This window comes from Bos indicus, chromosome 24 (assembly GCF_029378745.1).
Source record: "Bos indicus isolate NIAB-ARS_2022 breed Sahiwal x Tharparkar chromosome 24, NIAB-ARS_B.indTharparkar_mat_pri_1.0, whole genome shotgun sequence".
NCBI lineage: Eukaryota > Metazoa > Chordata > Mammalia > Artiodactyla > Bovidae > Bos > Bos indicus.
The window spans coordinates 37,249,091-37,272,175 of record NC_091783.1 but is presented as its reverse complement, the minus strand read 5'-3'; the positions used below and the strand labels follow the sequence as shown (position 1 = coordinate 37,272,175).

The following is a 23,085-nucleotide window of genomic DNA, read 5'->3' as shown; positions in this document are numbered from 1 at the left end:
TTCTACTTCTTTATCAACACTTAGGAGTGTTTTTTACTTTAAAAAAATTGTCATTCTGGTGGATGTGAAATAGTGTTTCACTGTGGTTATAATTTGCAATTGCCTCCTTATAAGTGATATTGAGCATCTTTCCATATGTTTACTTACTAACTGTGTTTCCTCTTCTGTGAAATGCCTGTTCATGCTTGGGGCTTCCTTTTCTATAGGTTTATTTTATTTATTTTTATCCTATTGATTCTTAGAAGTTCTTTATATCATGGCTATTAACTTTTGGTTGGTTATATGTGTTATAATATCTTTCCTTAGTTCATGGTTTATATTTACTCTTTCTGTGATCTTTTAATGAACAGTAGTACTTGATCTTAATGTGATTAAATTTGTCAATCATCTCCATTACAGTTGTCTCTTAAAAATTTCTGGGAATTCACTAGCTGTCCAGTGGTTAGGAGTCTGTGCTTTCACTGCAGGGGACAGGTTCTTCTATTCCCCTGGTTGGGTAACTAAGATCCTACATGCCAAATAGGAAAAAAGAAAGAAGACTTTCTCTACTACCAAAGTTTCCTCAAATTTTATTCTTCAAGTTTAAAATTTTTCCATTAAAAAATTTGAGTCTTTAATTTGTGTGGAGTTGATTTCTACCCATGATACTGAAAAGGGATCCAATTTTTTTAATGAATAATTAAGTATCTGAGCATCATTTATTGAACAGTAGTCCAGCTTTTCCATGCTATAACTGTGTAACTTTTACCACATATCAAATTTCTGTAAATGCATGCTTCTATTCTTGGATTTTCTTTTGCCCTGTTTTCCGCACCACACAGCACGCAGGATCTTAGTTCGCTGACCAAGGATTGAACCCCGGCCCTCTGCATTGAAAGTGCAGAGTCCTAACCTCTGCACCACCACAGAATTTCCTGTTCTTGGATTTTCTAGTCTGTTCTGTTGGTTAATTTCTGCCCCCACCCCTGCTATTATTGTACTGTCTTCATTTTCTAGTCCTAGTATGTTTTGAGATCCTGTTGAGCAAACCACCTCACTTTATTCTTTTTCAGGAGTGTCATGTAGTTGGTTCTTAAGTGTCACCACAAGAATGATAACTTCCTCCTCTTCCCGCTCAGTGTTTTCTCACTTAAGAGACACTTCAGGTTGTGGTCAACTGCATTTCCATGGTAACAAAGCCCATGACTCAATAAAGAACTGAGTATATTACAGGATTTTTAAATGGACTGGTATTGCTTATACTAAGCACTTAGTTGTGCTTGGAATGTTGCTGTTTGCCTCCACATCAAGCTCATTGTGAAATAGCACAAACCCTTTTTCATTTTGTTCTTAATTACCCTGTGCATTCTGATTCAATTACAGCACAAATACCAGGTTCCTGAACAGCACAGAAGGATCAAATTTTCTAATCACTGACTGCTTAGATAAAAATTTCTCCTTCCTGGGTTTTCATGATTTTCACTCAACTGAACAAAATGGGAAAACAGGATTCTGCTGATTTTGCTCGTATATAAACATGAATGGGACTTTCCAGGTGACTCATAGGTAAAGAATCCACCTCTAATGAAGGAGATGAAGGGGACACGGGTTCAGTTCCTGGGTTGGGAAGATCCCCTGGATCGGAAATGCCACCCCACTCCATTCTTGGCTGGAGAATTCCATGGACAAAGGAGGCTGGCAGGTTACGATCCATGGGCTGCAAAGAATCAGACTCGACTGAGCGACTAACATGCATACAGAATGTCTGGTTGGACATAAATGTGCTATGGAGAAGAGTTTCAAAGAATGTGGAGTCCCAGGGGCTAGAGGGTCATAATTTTATAGAGTGGTCAGAGGACATTTTCTGATAAGGTGATATTTGAGCAGAAAACTGAAGGAAGTGAAGGAGCAAGTTGTAATGATCTGTGAGACAAATGATCCTGGCAGGGGGAAAAATAAGGACAAAGATCCTGAGTTCTAAGCATGGATGGCATTGTGACAGTAACTGAGGATGTGAACAGAGACAAACGGGGGAGAGAAGGAATACTGTAAAGGGTATCGTAGGTCACTGTCATAACTCTGGCTTTTGCACTGAAGGTAGTAAGACATATCGGAGGACTTTGAGCACAGGGGTGATAAGGTCTGATGTATTTTTATTTATTTGGATGGGGCTGTCTGACATATTTTTAATGCTTTTTATTGTGGTAAAAGTCACACAATATAAAGCATACTATTTCAACCATATTTCACTGTATAGTTCAGAGGCACCAAGTACATTCACATTGTTGGGCACCTCTCACCATCATCCATCTGAATCGTTCACTTTCCTAAACTGAAAGTGTGTCCCCATCAAACCCCAAGTCACCCTTCCCCCTCCTCACACCTCACCTCCAGCCGCTGGCATCTACCTGTATAAATTTGACTATTCTAGGTACCTCGGATAAGTGGACTCAAACAGGATTTGAGGTCTGATCATGGTGACTCAGCGGTAAAGAATCCGCTTTCCCATTCAGGAGACTTGGTTTCAATCGCTGGGTCAGGAAGATCCTCTAGAGAAGAAAATGGCAACCCACTCCAGTATTCTTCCCTGGGAAATCCCAGGGAGAGAGGAGCCTGGTGGGCCACAGTCCGGGGGTTGCAAAAGAGTTGGACACGACTTACCGATTAAACAACAATATTTTTAAAGAGAACTTCTTTGACTTCTAGGTTGGAAATAAACTGTAAGGGGCCAAATGTAGAAACCAACAGACCAGCCAGGAGGCTGAATCAGTAATCCAGGCAGGAGATAAGGGCTTGATCTATGCTGGTAATGGTGGAGCTGAAGAGGGGTGGTCAGATTTTACATAGATTCTGAAGATGAGGCTGAAAGATTTGCTAATGATTTGGGCATGTGGCACGTGAAAAAGAGAAGTGTCAAACTGGTTTCCCAAACGTGTTGCTTCCCGGGATGTGCGAGATGTACTTGCATATTTTTGGCCATCCACCCTCTCTCTCCCTTCCTATGTTTGGAGAATTTCCCATCATATAAACCTAAGTGACAGACAGCACATCTCCAGTGGAAGGTGTGACTGCCAGTGGCAAACAACTTGTTCCAGTCTCCTAGGCCCCTGAGAGGCACCCATGTGACCAGTCAGTCATTAAATTGAAGAAAGTAGGGAAAACCACTAGACCATTCAGGTCTGACCTAAATCAAATCCCTTATGATTATACAGTGGAAGTGAGAAATAGATTTAAGGGCCTAGATCTGATAGATAGAGTGCCTGATGAACTATGGACTGAGGTTTGTGACATTGTACAGGGGGAAGGAATCAAGACCATCTCCATGGAAAAGAAATGCAAAAAAGCAAAATGGCTGTCTGGGGAGGCCTTACAAATAGCTGTGAAAAGAAGAGAAACGAAAAGCAAAGGAGAAAAGGAAAGATATAAGCATCTGAATGTAGAGTTCCAAAGAATAGCAAGAAGAGATAAGAAAGCCTTCTTCAGTGATCAGTGCAAAGAAATAGAGGAAAACAACAGAATGGGAAAGACTAGAGATCTCTTCAAGAAAATTAGAGATACCAAGGGAACATTTCATGCAAAGATGGGCTCGATAAAGGACAGAAATGGTATGGACCTAACAGAAGCAGAAGATATTAAGAAGACGTGGCAAGAATACACAGAAGAACTGTACAAAAAAGATCTTCATGACCCAGATAATCATGATGGTGTGATCACTCACCTAGAGCCAGACATCCTGGAATGTGAAGTCAAGTGGGCCTTAGAAAGCATCACTACGAACAAAGCTAGTGGAGGTGATGGAATTCCAGTTGAGCTATTTCAAATCCTGAAATACGATGCTGTGAAAGTGCTGCACTCTATATGCCAGCAAATTTGGAAAACTCAGCAGTGGCCACAGGACTGGAAAAGGTCAGTTTTCATTCCAATCCCAAAGAAAGGCAATGCCAAAGAATGCTCAAACTACCGCACATTTGCACTCATCTCACATGCTAGTAAAGTAATGCTCAAAATTCTCCAAGCCAGGCTTCAGCAATACATGAACTGTGAACTTCCAGATGTTCAAGCTGGTTGTAGAAAAGGCAGAGGAACCAGAGATCAAATTGCCAATATCTGCTGGATCATGGAAAAAGCAAGAGTTCCAGAAAAACATCTATTTCTGCTTGTTTGACTATGCCAAAGCCTTTGACTGTGTGGGTCACAATAAACTGTGGAAAATTCTGAAAGAGATGGGAATACCAGACCTCTTGACCTGCCTCTTGAGAAATCTGTATGCAGGTCAGGAAGCAACAGTTAGAACTGGACATGGAACAACAGACTGTTCCAAATAGGAAAAGGAGTACGTCAAGCCTGTATATTGTCACCCTGCTTAATTAACTTCTATGCAGAGTACATCATGAGAAACGCTGGACTGGAAGAAACACAAGCTGGAATCAAGATTGTCAGGAGAAATAACAATAACCTCAGATATGCAGATGACACCACCCTTATGGCAGAAAGGGAAGAGGAACTAAAAAGCCTCTTGATGAAAGTGAAAGAGGAGAGTGAAAAAGTTGGCTTAAAGCTCAACATTCAGAAAACGAAGATCATGGCATCTGGTCCCATCACTTCAGGGGAAATAGATGGGGAAACAGTGAAAACAGTGTCAGACTTTATTTTTCTGGGCTCCAAAATCACTGCAGATGGTGACTGCAGCCATGAAATTAAAAGACGCTTACTCCTTGGAAGGAAAGTTATGACCAACCTAGATAGCATATTTAAAAACAGAGACATTACTTTGCCAACAAAGGTCCGTCTAGTCAAGGCTATGATTTTTCCAGTGGTCATGTATGGATGTGAGAGTTGGACTGTGAAGAAGGCTGAGTGCCGAAGAATTGATGCTTTTGAACTGTGGTGTTGGAGAAGACTCTTGAGTCCCTTGGACTGCAAGGAGATCCAACCAGTCCATTCTGAAGGAGATCAGCCCTGGGATTTCTTTGGAAGGAATGACGCTAAAGCTGGAACTCCAGTACTTTGGCCACCTCATGTGAAGAGTTGACTCATTGGAAAAGACTCTGCTGATGGGAGGGATTGGGGGCAGGAGGAGAAGGGGACGACAGAGGATGAGATGGCTGGATGGCATCACTGATTCGATGGACGTGAGTTTGAGTGAACTCCGGGAGCTGGTGATGGACAGAGAGGCCTGGCGTGCTGCGATTCATGGGGTCGCAAAGAGTCGGACACGACTGAGCGACTGAACTGAACTGAACAGCATGCGGCAGCCACAGTGTGGAGTGGTGTGCACCGTGCAAGGGCTGTGCTTTTCTCATAAAACCAATTCATGGCTTTAATTGTGTTCTGACCAAGTAGTTTTCAAGTAAGGTTTGCCAGCCCCCCAGCAAATTCAGCTTCCTAGTCAAAAATACTGTTTCTGCTTTTATTTATTCTATGTTTTTATTTTTCAGCCACACTGGGCAGCATGTGGTGTCTTAATTTCCCCACCAGAAATTGAACTTGCACCCCCTGTATTGGAAGCACAGAGTTTTAACCACTGGCCTGTTTCTAATTTTATTTCATTTTTTGTTTCTAATTTTAAAATAGCCAGAAATAGTTTCTTTTCCTTGTAAATAAAAACCTCAGTTGGGAGACTTTTCCTGGTGGTCCAATGGTTAAGACTCTACACTCCCAATGCAGGGGACCTGGGTTCAATCCCTGGGTGGGAAACTAAGATCCTGCATGTCCCATGGTGTGGTCAGAATTTTAAATAAATAATATATATATTTTAAGAAACCTCGACTGATACATTAGGGATTGATATTCTTACTATGAATGTTATATTAATAGCTGCCATTCATTGAGTGATTGAGGAAGTTATGTTCATTAATTCTGCTAGATAAGACTCTTTGTGACTCCACGGACTGTAGCCCGCCAGGCTCCTTTGTCCACGGAATTCTCCAGTCAAGAACACTGGAGTAGGTTGCCATTTTCTTCTCCAGGAGATCTTCCCGACACAAGGATTGGACCCGGGTCTCCTGCATTGTAGGTAGACTCTTTACCATTTGAGCAACCAGGAATACTCCTATGTTAGAATTGCGGAAACAAAAACATAAAGGATAAACCACTTGCCGAGGATCATATGGCTAGGAATTCACACAGTGAGGACTAAAAGTCAAATTTATCTGTCTCCCAAGTTTGAACTCTTATACATTACAGATAAGTTCATTTGGGGCTCATGTAATATTGTAAACTATGATTTTTCCATTAGTTGAGTTCTCTGTATAACCTCTATGCATATTCGCAAGTATTAAATTTCCTTGAAATCATCTAAAACTATAGAACATAGTGCTGAAATAGTAAAATGTGTCATTCTTTTGAAAACTTATTATAGTCTGCCCAAAACCATAAATCTAATTCAAAATAGATACTAATGCTTGTTAGTTTTGTTTGAATTCTGGGCAAATTTTTCTGAAAGTTTTAATTTTAATACATTGTGCTTTGATCATTAAGAATCTAGAGGTAAAGTTATATACTGGTAAGTACCCTGAACTCTTCTTCAGACGGCACCTACTATCACTGAGACATTATAGTAACAGGTTCGACATTAAGAATGAAGACAAATTCAAAAGGACCCACTTTTTTTGGTGCTATTTTAATGCATAGTTACCTAAAATACAAGGTGGTAGTTTTGAATATTGAAACTCACTGCTTAAAAAAAAAATGTTGCTTACTAATAAAAGGAATGACTAAAAAGAAATGAAACTGGATTGTCAGAAAAAAAACATGGTTTGTGAGCTTCTGAGAAGCACTCAGAGGAGGAGCAAGTTATTATGAGCATTTTGTTTTAATGGGGTAGCATTAAAGAAGCAATGTGTTGTTAGGGATGTGAAAACTGAGCTAGGAGTGAGAACACTGGCTCTTAAGTGCCCAACCTACCTCCTTGCTAAGCTATGTAACTCAAGATGATTCCATCAATACTCAGCACAGAATTATTGAGACAGATGAGTAAAACAGACACATAAACACAGATAACCATGATGCCTTATTAGAAGTGATCATTCATTTATTCACTAATCCATGCAGCATTTGTTGCCCATCACATACTTATTGTGTGTCAGGTACTGGGGCTTCAAAAATGAATGAAAAAAAGCACCCCCTGACCGTCCCCATCTCCATCCTCCCAAGGAGTCAGTGGCCCAGGAAATAAATGCCCTCGTGGCGAAGGACACTGACATTGCATTCCTCCCTTCAGTAGACTTCCATGGTCCTTCCCAGCTCTTTCTTTCACTACCAACCACCCTCCACATCCTTAGTTTAACTCAGTGGACTCAGTTTACATCTTACCTCCCAAGTAAGACTTTCTGGCCTGGGGTTGGGGGTGCTGTAGCTCTCTCCCCTACACCTCCTAGATCCAAATGATCTTTAGACACTTCAAGCTCTGAAAATATGGTTGTTTCCTGCTCTGTGGATAAAAATACATATACCATAAAGCAATAAAATGAGGAAAACTAGATGTAATTAATCTGCTCTTCCAGATATTCTAAATCTTGGAAAGTCTAATGCAATTTATCATTAAATTGGATGTGTCCGAGTACATATCAGTGTTTGCAAACACAGTCACAGGGCTCAACGATTTTCTGAGAAAAGAACCCAAAATGGGCAGAAAAATCTTTCCCTAACAATGAGTAGTTCCCTGAACACATCTGCATTATTTTGAATGTATTCCCCAAACAAAGCCCAGGGAGAAAAACACAAGTTTCCCCATGGACAGTTTCTATTTTCTATCTAGGTTTCACTTTCCTGAAAGAGATCTAAGCTTTTTCCTGAAAGCTGAATGCTACTCACCCTCCCTACTGCAGAGCACTTGGCTTGTTAGAGAGTTAGAACATAGCATTCCCACTAGGGGCTTCCCAGGTAACCCGCCTGCAATGCAGGAGACACAGACAGATGCAGGTTTGATCTGCAGGTTGGGAAGATCCCCTGAAGGAGGGCATGGCAACCCACTCCAGTATTCTTGCCTAGAGAATCCTGTGGACAGAGGAGCCTGATGGGCTATATAGTCCATGGAGTTGCAAAGAGTGGATACAACTGAAGCGACTTAGCATGCATGCACATCCCCACTAGAGATACGTAAATATTATAGCAAGTAGCTCATTTACTTTTCAGTTCAGTTCAGTTGCTCAGTCGTGTCCGATCCCATGAATCACAGCACACCAGGCCTCCCTGTCCATCACCAACTCCCGGAGTTCACTCAAAGTCATGTCCATCGAGTCGGTAATGCCATCCAGCCATCTCATAATATATCCAGTCCCATCACTTCATGGCAAATAGATGGGGAAACAGTGGACACAGTGGCTGACTTTATTTTTCTGGGCTCCAAAATCACTGCAGATAGTGATTGCAGCCATGAAATTAAAAGACACTTACTCCTTGGAAGGAAAGTTATGACCAACCTAGACAGCATATTAAAAAGCAGAGATATTACTTTGTCAAAGGTCTGTCTAGTCAAGGCTATGGTTTTTCCAGTAGTCATGTATGGATGTGAGAGTTGGACTATAAAGAAAGCTGACCACCAGAGAATTGATGCTTTTGAACTGTAGTGTTAGAGAAGACTTTTGAGAGTCCCTTGGACTGCAAGGAGATCAATCAGTCCATCCTAAAGGAGATCAGTCCTGGGTGTTCATTGGAAGGACTGATGTTGAAGTTCAAACTCCATTACTTTGGCCACCTGATGTGAAGAGCTGACTCATTGGAAAAGACCCTGATGCTGGGAAAGATTGAAGGCAGGAGGAGAAGGGGACGACAGAGGATGAGATGGTTGGATGGCATCACCGACTCAATGGACATGGGTTTGGGTGGACTCCGGGAGTTGGTGATGGACAGGGAGGCCTGGCGTGCTGTGGTTCATGGGGTCGCAAATAGTCGACATGACTGACTGAACTGAACTGAACCATATAAATTATGAAAAACAAGGACGGCTTGTACTTTTCACATGCCTCAAGTCTACTTTTTTTTTTTTAAGTTGTAAACACTATCATTGATAGCTTAATTCAAATTGACCTTTGTCCAGCCCAGCCAGTTTTTCTTTCTTTACAGACCTTCCTCCAGCTTGAGGTTTCATTACTCCTGTAACTGACCCACTGCTGCCCCGTGGGACTCAGCTCCTAATGCTTCTGAAATGTGATCCAGAGAAGAAATATTCTCCAAAGCAATCAGTAAGTTTGCAGCAATGAAACTGCTTAAATCACACTGGATTCATTGCACAAAGAGATCCAAGCACCTCCATTCCCAATCACACACAGACAAAGTGTGAATGTTTTCAGGAAAGTTTAGTGGGAACAAACTACACAAAAATATACAAAAGATTCTCTCAGTTTTCATGTTTCTGTTCTTCAGTTTTAGAGTAGATGTTTCCTGCTTCCTCCGCTGTTGGGTGTGTCCCTCCTGTTCCTGTGTTCTAAAGCTTAAAAAAAAAAGGCTTCTCAAAAAAGAAGAAAGAAGTCGAGCAGAATCACAAGTGTACACACACATGTGTGCATGCACGCACATTCACATGCACACATACACACAGAGTCCCCTGAACGTTTATGACTTTCAGATTCATAGCCTCTCAACCCTTTCCATTTTCCAGAATGTGTTTACCATTCATTTCAAAGCTAAGCCTTTCCAACCCCTGTTGCCTTTGCAGAACAAAGGGAAGTTTAAACCTAGTAATGTATTGTCTTCCACTTTGCTAGCCTTAGAGAGAAACTATTCGCAACTAAAAGCCAAATTCCTCAAGGTATTCTAGCACAAAGCCAACTACAACAGGAAGGGGGAAATACAGTACATGCTTATCATAATAATGCTGTTCTTGCCCTGTGAGCCTGTCTTCTCACGGAGTAGGGTCCCCATGGAGGTGTAGGAAAGAGCTTCTGGGTGTTCTACGTAAGGTTCATCTCAGGTATTCCAATAACTGCTGAGTGGCCTCCTTCCTTCACGTAAGCTAAATTCCCCCCTTTTCTCTGCTCAATTGAATTTTTCCTCAAATGCTCTTCTGGAACCACAACCCTGCTGAGGCCTTTCCATGGTCTTCCAGTTGGCCAAATTACCTTCCCCAATCTTCGACCTCTAACCCACTTAGGACCTGAGAAAGTGCAAAGCCACTCTGCTATTAGTCAGACTGTGTTAGACAATGTTTTGAACAGGACACAGTCAGGCAAACATGACAATGTCTTGCTGACATTGTTTGACAGTGTCTCTGACCAAATACACTTAAGGCTATACTGCGGTTGGAAAAATGACAAACAAGCCATCCTTTCTCAGAATCGACTGGCACAAGCGTGCACCCCGCTCTGTCTAACTGAGACATCCCATGAGTAGTTCTTCCGCACACCAGCAAGTTCAATAAAGTCAACCTTTTCCTATAGGTGTGGCTTGTTGATCTTTTCTTTGGTTGGTGGGCTTTACCTGGCTTTGGCTGGCTCTGGTGACTTCTTTGGAGAAGGCAATGGCACCCCACTCCAGTACTCTTGCCTGGAGAATCCCATGGACAGAGGAGCCTGGTAGGCTGCTGTCTGTGGGGTCGCTACAAGTCGGACACAACTGAGCGACTTCATTTTCACTTTTCACTTTCATGTATTGGAGGAGGAAATGGCAACCCACTCCAGTGTTCTTGCCTGGAGAATCCCAGGGATGGGGGAGCCTGGTGGGCTGCCATCTATGGGGTCGCACAGAATCGGACACGACTGAAGCGACTTAGCGGCAGCAGCAGCAGGTGACTTTTTCAACTGAGTGCCATCCCATAGAACTGGGGTCACCTGACTCTCTCCTCCTAGAAGCCACATTTTCCTATTCACTCAATACATGTGCTTGCTAAATTTCTCAGTCATGTCTGACTCTTTCAGACCCTATGAACTCTAGCCCACTAGGCTCCTCTGTCCATGGGATTCTCCAGGCAAGAATACTGGAGTGGGTTGCCATTTCCTACAGGGTATCTTCCCAACCCAGGGATCGAACCCTTGTCTCTTATGTCTCCTGTATTAGCAGACAGGTTCTTTACCACTAATGCCACCTGGGAAACCCATTCACTTGATGGAACTTCTCAAGTTCCCTTTCTCTGCACTAAAGATCTTTAGTTGCAGCATGTGGAATCTAGTTTCCTGACCAGGGATTGAACCCAGGCCTCCTGCATTGGGAGTGCTGAGTCTTAGCCACTGGACCACCAGGGAAGTTCCTCCCCTACAGATTGAGAGCATCCACAAAGCGGGATTTGGGGTTTGCTGCCTTCAATATTTGCTCCTTGCTCACTACCTTCCATCTGAGGTTTCCTGCTCGATGTGTTAAAGCCACTTCAGCCTCATTCCTTTCTCCACGGCCAGCTTCATTTCTGGCCTGATTCAATTCCAAAGCTTTCCTTGCTTGTCTCAGAATGGATAGTTTCAAACGATGAGCTATTTCACCTTTCCAAATCACTCTTTCAAGAAGTGAGTCGTGAAGGTGTAGGTAGATCAGCTCATCTGGAATTCCCTTTCAGGATCCAAATAACTTGAACATTGACTCTGCCTCCCCCAAGGTGCCTGGAAAATCAGTTCTCTCAAAGAGACCTAACCTCATCTTCCCTACTCCAAAATTGTTTCATACCTGGGGATCGAACCCGGGTTCCCTGCACTGGGAGTGTGGAGTCTTAGTCACTAGACCATCAGGGAAGTTCCCCCCCTACACACTGAGAGTTTTACATCCATTCTCTCCCTTCATGCTGGTGGAGTTTTGCCTTCTCTACTCTGATGAGCACAGGACCTTCCCTTAAGAGCCTGGATAGCTACCTTATTCTCTGATTTGTAAAGAACTGATGCTCTTTCTGATATTGAAAGATAAGCAGGGAGTAATTCTTCCCTCTAATGACATTGCTCTGTCTTCTTGTAGACCTAATACTGAAAGACTTTCCTAAGACAGACCCATTTCTGCCAGCAGAAGACTAGCTTCTTGACCACACATATCTTTCTCCTTTCTTAGCAGTTGAAAAGCCTGCCAGCGGAGAGCAGTTCATCACCCCACCCTCCACAACAGTGGCACCGTCACCTCCCTTTTGTGGGCAAACCACTGGGGACCTTCCCTCTTTGTATCTCAACCCACACTTGTCTGGTGGGTGGGATCTCTTCAGAGCTGATAATGGTCCTCCCAGTTGGAGGTTGGAAGGTCTGCAAGGGATAAAATAACCCTCTATTATCACCTACTTTTTAAAAAAATGTGGAATTCTTTTTTAAAAAATATATTTTTTTACTTATTTATTTTGGTTGTGCCAGGTGTTAATTGCAGCATGAGAACTCTAAGCTGAGGCATGTGGGATCTAGTTCCTTGACTAGGAATCGAACCTGGGCCCCCTGCATTGGAAGTGAGGAGTCTTAGCCACTGGACCTCCAGGGCTATGATCACCCTCTTGCAGATGATTGGGGGAGAGTGTCTCCCACTTGTTCAGTTGCTTGACATTAGCCACTTACCATTCCCAACTTGACCACATGCACCCTGCCCCGCCACACCGCACCCTTGCTAAGTACACATGCCCTTGGCAATTTCACTGGCCTATATAATCCCCTTAAGTTTCAGTTCCTTTTTTGAGAGTCTTGTTACATTTCGTACAATCATTCAGCTTCTCAGAGAATAAACTGACTTCCCGACTACTATACTAAATTGCTTCACAAACTCCTGTGCCCTTTCTATTGCTTTCATATTGTTCCCTCGGGACACTTCTCTGTCTCCTACTAAATGGTTTAAACCCCAAGTGACACCACACAGAGACAGATCTAATGAATATCCATGGAAGGCAGGTGGTATAATAGTTCAGAGCTGAGGTTCGGCAATCAAACTGCCTCAATTCTCTTTCACCGTTTACTGATGAATTTTACCATTAACTATTGAGAACTTGGCAAAATCACTTCACTTTCCTTTTTCTCAGTCTGTGAGAGATCAAGTACATAAAAGATGAGTAAATTATGGAAACCTTAGTAATACAATTGTCAATTGTATAATATAGAATTATATATAACATAATTGATAAGGTAGATCTGATTGATGATATATTAACAGCACATAGTACATCCTAAAAAAGAAAATGCACTTTCCTTTCAATTGCTTGTGAACATTCACAAAAACCACAAGGCCAGAAAGAAAAACCTCAGTAAAGTGCAAACACTGAATAGTAGAGATAGTATTCTCTGCTTACGGTGCAAAATAACTAGAAATTAAAAAAATGAGGGGGACAAAACTCCTTTTATGTGGAAATGTCAAACTATGTTAAACAATTCTTTGAACAAAGAGAAACCACCAACTGAAACTGTAGATGATGAAAACACAGCATCATGAGAACCTGGGGAGGGCTTGCTGCAGCCATCCCGGCTTGTGGGCTCCTGCACTCAGCCTCCAAGGGTCACAGGCAGGGAGACATGGATGTGCTTGTTGTCGACTGTGGCTTTGACACATGCAAAACTGGCTTTACTGAAGATAATACCCTTAGCTGTGTTCCCACCCATCGTCTGGTGCCCCAACACCAAGACTGCATGGTGGGTGTGGGGCAGAAGGACAGCTACATGGGGGGCAAGATCCAAGGAAGGCTCAGTGTCCAGACCCCAGAGTACCCCATGGAGCAGGGCATCATCACCCACCCTGATGACGTGGGGAAGATCTGGTACTACCATACCTCCTACAAGGAGAATGTGTCCCTTAGAAATGGGAGCTTAAGCCTTGCAGTTCAGGGCTTGAGATGAGCACAGTCCCCAGTTGGTGACTGAGAGGGACGGTAGCTGGAGAAACACTGGCTTCTACCCCTTGATTCCCACTGCTGTGAAGCCTTCCTACTGGCTCCACACAGAACTCTCTGACTTAATAAACATGTTGCATCTTTTCTTTTTTTTTGGCCAGGTCAAATGGCCTGCAGGATCTTAGTTCCCCAATTAGGGATCAAATCCCAGTCACTACCGTGAAATCTCAGAGTCCTAACCACTAGACCGCTGGAGAATTCCCATAAATATGTGGTATTTTAAAGGTTGGTGCCTTATCCCTTCACACTGCTTCCTCTAAGCTGGCATTTCAGTTGCATGTTTAGAAGAATAGTCCCTTGGAGGGACTTCCCTCGTGGTCCACTGGCTAAGACTCCCCTACTCCCAATGCAGGGGGCCCAGGTTTGATCCCTGGTCAGGGAACTAGGTCCCACGTGTCACAGGTAAAGAGTTCACATGCTGCAACTGAAGGCCTGTGCAGCCAAAAAAGAAAGAAAGAAAGAAAAAGAATAGTCCCCTGGATAATCCAAAATAGACCAGTATATTCTGTGGTCACGAGCTCAATCCTCTATTTCTTTCATTGATCAGATGTTATGTGTGTGGAACTCCACACGGGTGAGTCAAGCATTCCCAAAGCCCCAGACAGGGCTGCCAGTTGAGGCTATGTGGGCAGGAAAGGCAAACTGTCCCTCAGAATAGGTTTCCATTCTGGCCAAGATGAATTGCTGCCCTTCCAGGACAGACAGGGCCTCGTGTGGTCAATTTGCCACCTAGTGGCCAGCTGTTCTCCTCTAGCGATAGTGCTAGAAAAGACCTAGTGAGCTACAGTCCATGGGGTCACAAGGAGTCGGACGTGACTGAGCGACTGAACAGCAAGCGTATAGTGCTTGCTGTACCAGGGGCACAGTGTTGGTCTCTGTGGCTGACAAGATGGACATTCAGAAGGAGCGGTAGCCAGATTAGTCTTGGTAAGTGGGAATCTTTGCTTCTGGACCTATATGGAACTTCTGCCCTTCTCTTTTGCCCCAGGATCACCATCGCTATTAACCAGCTCCACGGCATGTTCAAATTAAGCCCCCTGAACTGCTTTTCTGACTTTCTCTGCACCGAGGGCAGCCTCCTGCCTTTGTTACTGTGGCGCTCCATTATCCCCATGGATGTTCATGAGCTCATTGTCTACCCTTCTCACTGTCATGCTGGCCTGCAGAGGAGCCAGCACTGAACTCCCCAGTGGTGCAGCTACCCCTGTCACCAGGGTGGTCCCTATGGACTCCATGGATGGGGTGTCCTTGGGGTCCTCCTGTGGAACACTGGGGGCCCATCTGGCTTCAAATTATGTATTCCAGTGAGCTCACTTTCTTCGACTTTCCTGTTGTTGTTCAGTTGGTCAGTCGTGTCTGGCTCTTTATGACCTCATGGACTGCAGCATGCCAGGATCCTCTGTCTGTGGAATTCTCCAGGCAAAAATACTGGAGTGGGTCGCATTTTCTTCTCCAGGGGATCTTCCCAATCCAGGGATTGAATCCATGTCTCCTGCATTGGCAGGTTGGTTCTTCACCACTGAGACACAAGGGAAGACTTTTCTATTTCTTCCTGTACTCTCTGTCAGAGCAACCTAGGCACTCCCACTTTGCTGAGAAAAAGCCATCATCTTATCCAGCCTCCTAAGAGTGGTGAGTTCATTCCACCCCCTGGGGTCCTTTCCAGGGGGTTAAATCCCACATTCTTAAAAAGTGGCCTTAGGCCAATGAATTCTTGAATATCTGGCCTATGTTCTGGCTCCCATAATCAAGCACGTGTGTGGTGTTGGATTGGAACTGGAGCTATCGGTGTGAACTCATGGTTTTTAATATATTGATACAGATATAAATATAAATATAGATGTCTTTATGTATATAAATACTTACATTTTCTACTTCTGTACTTGGAGATGACCCAGATGTATTGGCACCTTAGGTACAATCAACACACACAGTGTTAGTTTTGGTTTCCAAATATTATTGTCCACTAAAACACACTTGGCATCCTCAGAGAATGGCTGATTGCAGGGTAGACAGGAAAGTATAGAACGGACCTGGAACATTTTCTTGTGCCAGAAAGCAAGGAAATGCTCAAACTGTGTTGGAGAAATTTCAAAAAAGACAAGGAGCCAGCCTGCAGGGGCTCCCACTGGTCAAATCTGAGAGTTCTGTGTAGACCCAGAAGCAAAGACTCCCACCTACCAAGAATGATCTGGCTACCGCTCCCTCTGAATGTCCATCTTGTTTATTTTAAACATCAAAATAAATGATGATAGTTACAGATTACAACTCACTGATTAAAATAAGAATCCATGGGTTCATACTGATATAAATGAATAAATAGAGAAGAGAAAGTTCTTTCTTACAGTAGGATGTCAACTAATTAACGTACAAGTAAGCAATAGAATTAGAAATTTAAACATTACTTTTTGGCATTTTTAAATTTCTAGAACTAGAAATTTTTAAAATTGCTTAATTAGAACAGGGTATCTATAGTTTATAAAACTATATCGTACATTTAAAAGCTTCTAAAAGAGTAGGTATTAAAAGTTCTCATCACACACAAAAAATTGTAACTACTTGTGGTGAAAGATGTTAACTAAACTCATTGTGATGGTCATTTTGCAATACATACAAATGTCAAATCATTATGTTGCACACTTTAAACTATGTGCCAACTATATCTCAATTAAAATCAATCTTTGGCAACACAGTAATGATTCATTCATTCAGGACATACTGATGTTGAAACTAGTAAGTGAAAGCTTGATAACAAACATTATATCAATTTCAGGAGATAGTGAAGGACAGGGAAGTCTGGTGTGCTGCAGTCCATGGGGTTGTGAAGAGTCGGACATGACTGAACGACAACAAAAAGTACCCTTCCCCTCTTTTTGTCTTTTTGCTGCACTACACAGCATGTGGGATCTCAGTTTCCAGACTAGGGATTGAACTAACATCCCTTGCATTCAAAGTGCAGAGTCTTAACAACTAGACTACCAGGGAAGTTCCTCCTCCCCAGTTCTTAATTACAAGGAAAGAGTAATCTTGCAGATACCATCCAAACCAAGTGATTAAAGTTAACATTCAGTTCAGTTGCTCAGTCGTGTCCGACTCTGTGACTCCATGCCAGGCTCCCCTGTCCATCACCAACTCCCAGAACTTGCTCAAACTCACGTCTATCGAGTTGGTGATGTCATCCAACTCAGGCCATCTCATCCTCTGTCATCCCTTTCTCCTCCTGCCTTCAATCTTTCCCAGCATCAGGGTCTTTTTCAATGAGTCAGTTCTTCGAATCAGGTGGCCAAAGTATTGGAGTTTCAGCTTCAGCATCAGTCCTTCCAATGAATATTCAGGACTGACTTCCTTTAGGATGGATTGGTTGGATCTCCCTGCAGTTCAAGGGACTCGCAAGAGTTTTCTCCAACACTACAGTTCAAAAGCATCAATTTTTCGGCATTCAGCTTTCTTAATGGTCCAGCTTTCACATCCATATGTGACTACTGGAAAAATCATAGCTTTGACTAGACGGACCTTTGTTGGCAAAGTAATGTCTCTGCTTTTTAATATGCTGTCTAGGTTGGTCATAGCTTTTCTTCAAAGGAGCAAGCGTCTTTTAATTTTATGGCTGCAGTCACCATCTGCAGTGATTTTTGGAGCCTCCAAAAATAAAGTCAGCCACTGTTTCCACTGTTTCCCCATCTACTTGCCATGAAGTGATGGGACCAGATGCCATGATCTTCGTTTTCTGAATGTTGAGTTTTAAGCCAACTTCTTCACTCTCCTCTTTCACTTTCATCAAGAGGTTCTTCAGTTTCTCTTCACTTTCTGCCATAAGGGTAGTGTCATCTGCATATCTGAGGTTATTGATATTTTTCCTGGCTATCTTGATTCCAGCTTCTGCTTCATCCAGCCCGACATTTCAGATGATATACTCTGCATATAAGTTAAATAAACAGGGTGACAATATACAGCCTTGATGAACTCCTTTTCCTATTTGGAACCAGTCTGTTGTTCCATGTCCAGTTCTAACTGTTGTTTCTTGACCTGCATACAGATTTCTCAAGAGGCAGGTCTGGTGGTCTGGTATTCCCATCTCTTTCAGAATTGTCCACAATTTGTTGTGATCTACACAGTCAAAGGATTTTGCATAATCAATAAAACAGAAGTAGATGTTTTTCTGGAATTCTCTTGCTTTTTTGATGACCCATTGCATGTTGGCAATCTGATCTCTGGTTCCTCTGCCTTTTCTAAACCCAGCTTGACCATCTGGGAGTTCACAGTTCATGTACTGTTGAAGTCTGGCTTGGAGAATTTTGAGCATTACTTTACCAGCGTGTGAGATGAGTGCAATTGTGCAGTAGTCTGAACATCCTTTGCCATTGCCCTTCTTTGGGATTGGAGTGAAAACTGACCTTTTCCAGTCCTGTGGCCACTGCTGAGTTTTCCAAATGTGCTGGCATATTGAGTGCAGCACTTTCACAGCATCATCTTTTAGGATTTGAAATGGCTCAACTGGAATTCCGTCACCTCCACTAGCTTTGTTCATAGTGATGCTTCCTAAGGCCCACTTGACTTCACATTCCAGGATGTCTGGCTCTAGGTGAGTGATCACACATCTATGGTTATCTGGGTCATGAAGATCTTTTTGGATAGTTCATCTGTGTATTCTTGCCACCTCTTCTTAACACCTCCTCCTGCTGCTGCTGCTGCTAAGTCGCTTCAGTCGTGTCCGACTCTGTGTGACCCCATAGATGGCAGCCCACTAGGCTCCTCTGTCCCTGGGATTCTCCAGGCAAGAATACTGGAGTGGGTTGCCATTTCCTTCTCCAATGCATGAAAGTGAAAAGTGAAAGTGAAGTTGCTCAGTTGTGCCTGACTCTTAGTGACCCCATGGACTGCAGCCTACCAGGCTCCTCCGTCCATGGGATTTTCCAGGCAAGAGTACTGGAGTGGGTTGCCATTGCCTTCTCCTCTGCTTTTGTTGCTGCTGCTGCATCGCTTCAGTCATGTCCGACCCTGTGTGACTCCATAGATGGCAGCCCACCAGGCTCCCCCATCCCTGGGATTCTCCAGGCAAGAACACTGGAGTGGGTTGCCATTTCCTTCTCCAATGCATGAAAGTAGAAAGTGAAAGTGAAGCCGCTCAGTCGTGTCCAACTCTCAACAACCCCATGGACTGCAGCCTACCAGGCTCCTCCGTCCATGGGATTTTCCAGGCAAGAGTACTGGAGTGGGTTGCCATTGCAATTTCTTTGCTTTATCGAGCCCATCTTTGCATGAATCCCTTGGTATCTTGAATTTTCTTGAAGAGATTTCTAGTCTTTCTCATTCTATTGGTTTCCTCTATTTCTTTGCATTGATCACTGAAGGCTTCCTTATGTCTCCTTGTTATTCTTTGGAACTCTGCATTCAAATGGGTATATCTTTCCTTTTCTCCATTGCCTTTTGCTTCTCTTCTTTCCTCAGCTATTTGTAAGGCCTCCTCAGACAACCTTTTGCCTTTTTGCATTTCCTTTTCTTGGGGATGGTCTTGATCACTGCCTCCTGTACAATGTCATGAACCTTTGTCCATAGTTCATCAGGCATTAATCAGTTAACACTAATGGAACCATAAACATCATGTACCTTTTGAAGCAGTGTACTGAGAAGAATGTGACATCAGTTCTGTCATATCCTTCAAGGTCATATACCCTATATAATCACAGGAATATGTTAAGAAAAAATTGAACAACAGTCTAATTACTGGAGTCTTCAAAAATGTCAAGGTCATGAAAGTCAAAGACAGTATGAGGAACTCTTTCAGTATCAGATCAGATCAGTCGCTCAGTCGTGTCTGACTCTTTGTGACCCCATGAATCGCAGCACACCAGGCCTCCCTGTCCAACACCAACTCCTGGAGTTCACTGAGACTCACGTCCATCGAGTCAGTGATGCCATCCAGCCATCTCATCCTCTGTCATTCCCTTCTCCTCCTGCCCCCAATCCCTCCCAGCATCAGAGTCTTTTCCAATGAGTCAACTCTTCACATGAGGTGGCCAAAGTACTGGAGTTTCAGCTTTAGCATCATTCCTTCCAAAGAAATCCCAGGGCTGATCTCCTTCAGAATGGACTGGTTGGATCTTCTTGCAGTCCAAGGGACTCTCAAGAGTCTTCTCCAATAGTTGCCCGATATATTTAATCTCCTCTTTCAGTATAGAAGAGATTAAATATATTGGGCAACTATTAATAAATGAAATATATGATTCTGAATTGCATTTTAGACCAGGAGAAAAAAGTCCTAAATAAAGGACATTATTGGGACAACTGGCAAAATTTGAGTAAGTTCTATAGATCAGGTAATATCAATATTAATTTCCTGATTTTGAAATTGCCTTGTGGTTATATAAGAGCTTGTCCTTGGTTTTAGGAAATATGCACTGAAGTATTAGAGGTAAAGGAGTATCATGTCTGCAGCTTCTAAGAGAGTCAAGACAGACAGCTAGCTAAATAAATAAATAAGTAAATAGGGAGGGCAGGGGGAGAGAATGATAAATAAATGTAGTAAAATATTAGCTATGGTATTTATGTGAACGGGATTATTTGTATGTATTCATCTTACAGCTTTTAAAAAGTCAAATTATTTCAAAATTAAAAAGAAAATAATTTTCTGCCAATTAAACTGACTGTGTTCTGTTCCCCATGGGGGGCTGATGTGCAATGGTTGCAGAGAGCAGCCTTCCCGGTAGTGTATGCCACCTGTTATCTGTTCAGGGAACTTGGGGACAGCCCTTTCCAGTGGACAGTCCTTTCCAGTGGACAGTCACAACTGGCATGCTGGTCCCAGTCTAGGCTCCAGACAGGTATGTGTGCTGCCTTTGGAAAGACCCAGGGTGAAGTGGCCAGGGTCCACACCAGCCAAGTCATAATGTCCATCCACACCAGCCTGCAGAACAAGGAGCATGTGACTGAGGCCCTCCGCAGGGCCAAGGTCCAGTTCCCTGGCCGCCAGAAGATCCACATCTCCAAGAAGTGGGGATTTACTAAGGTTCATGTGGATGAATTTGAAAATATGTCAGAAAAGCGGCTCATCCTGGACGGCTGTGGGGTCAAATAATCACTAATCGTGGCCCCTGGACAAATGGCGGGCCTGCACTCATGAGACCCTTGGTGCTGTCCCTGCCTTCCTCAAGCTCACCAATAAATCCCAGTTTCCTGTCCAAAAAAAAAAAAAAAAAAAAAGAAGAAAGAAAGAAAAGAAAAAATACTCCTATAGAGGAAAGGCTTAAAAATAGTAACATCAAAAGCAAGGTAAAATTACAAAGATCAAAACAATGGGGAAAGACTGACTTTATCAAACACAAGATCAAATATAAGATATATAATAATAAATAACCAACCAATGTCACTGAGTGGAACTGGAAACTATGACCACCCAACTGTTCTGTGACAAAAAGTCGAAACTGGAGGAAGTTACACAAAGGCAGATTTCAGCCCAATATGAGATAGAACGTTATGACAAGCAGTGATGCTGTCATTAAATGCTTCAAAGGAGTGAACCACTTGGAAGCAGTCCTATCACCACACTAATCAGACGATGGCCAGGTAACCATCTACAGAAATGCTATGGGGGGTGTTCCTCATTGACTAGAAGGTTGAACTGCATATCTAAAGCCTTTTCTGACTCCAGGATTCTTGGAACTTGTAACTGGAACAATATCTGTTTTACTGTAATGATGTTAGTTCTGGAGATAAGTGTGTCCTTAGGAATTCAGAAGAAAGTGTGTAGAGTGAGGTAAAAGTGTGTAAACTGAAAGTACAGGGATCATTTCTGCCTCCTGAGCATGTTCCAAGTTGTGCTGAGGTTATCATTTTGATTATACTTAGTGCAATTTTATTGTCATTCCTAGAGTTGCTATTAAATAGTATGACATTATGGATAATATTTAACTAGTGGTGAGTTTCTCTTTTAAAAAAAGCAGTGCTCCTAAAATTTTAATGTACATATGAACAACTTAGTGGCCTTTTAAAAATGCACACTTGAATTCAGATTTTGGCTTAGTAGTCAAAAGTATAAAACTTCTAGAAAAAACATAGGTATAAATCACAGTGGTATTGGCAAAGATTTCTTGGGCTTGGCAAAGATTCGTTAAATCTTACTACATGATATGCAGAAAGTAGTTTATATAAAGCAATAAATTTGACCTCATCAAAATTTAAAACTTTTATTCTTCAAAAGACACTAGTAAGGGTTTCCCTGGTGGCTCAGTAGTGAAGAATCTGCCTGCCAATGTAGGAGACACGGGTTCAATTTCTGGTCTGGGAATATCCCACATACTGCAGAGCAACTAAGCCTGTGTGCCACAGCTATTGAGCCTGTGCTCTAGAACCTGGGAGCCACAACTACTGAGCCCTACACAGCAACTACTGAAGTCTGTCTGCCCCAGAACCCGGGTTTGCAACAAGAGAAGCCACCGTAATGAGAAGCCTACCACAGCTGCAACTAGAAACTAGACCCCATTTGCCGTAAGTAGAGAAAAGCCCAAGCAGCAATGAAGCATGCTGCTGCTGCTACTGCTAAGTCGATTCAGTCGTGTCCGACTCTGTGCGACCCGAGACGGCAGCCCACCAGGCTCCCCCGTCCCTGGGATTCTCCAGGCAAGAACACTGGAGTGGGTTGCCATTTCCTTCTCCAATGTATGGGAGTGAAAGTGAAGTGAAAGTTAAAGTGAAGTCACTCAGTCGTGTCCGACTGTTAGCGATCCCATGGACTGCAACCTCCGCCCATGGGATTTTCCAAGCAAGAGTACTGGAGTGGGTTGCCATTGAGCAATGAAGCATAGCTCCCCCCAAAAAGTATAAATATGAGACTAGATTGGGAACTTAAAAAAAAGGCACATTAAGAAAATAGGGCTTCCCTGGTGACTCAGATAGTAAAGAATCCACCTGCAATGTGGGGAAACCTGGGTTCAATCCCTGGGTTGGGAAGATCCCCTGAAGGAGGGCAGTAATCTTGCCCGGAGAATACCCATGGACAGAGGAGCCTGGCATGCTACAAACGGGGTCGAAAAGAGTTGGACACAACTGAGTGACTAAGCACATTAAGAAAATGAGAAGGCAAATCACAGGCTGGGAGAATACATATACATAACATATATGGTTGATAAAAAACACATATGAAAAGATATTTAACACCTTTGCTCATTAGGAAACTGCAAATTAATATCATAGTAGATAGAACCACATACCCTTAGGATGGCTGAATTAAAACCATACAACTGTGAGTAAGGACGTAAGCAGCTCATACACTGCAGGTAGGAACCACGTTAGGAAACATTTTCTGCCACATATGAACTAGCCATTCTACTCTTATGTGTTTACCC

General features: G+C 42.9%; 1 pseudogene; it reads left to right on the top strand.

Moving 5' to 3' along the window:
• The first annotated feature begins 20,369 nt into the window (after nt 1-20,369).
• LOC139179557 (small nucleolar RNA SNORA70) lies at nt 20,370-20,493 on the top strand (annotated as a pseudogene).
• The last annotated feature ends 2,592 nt before the right edge of the window (nt 20,494-23,085 follow it).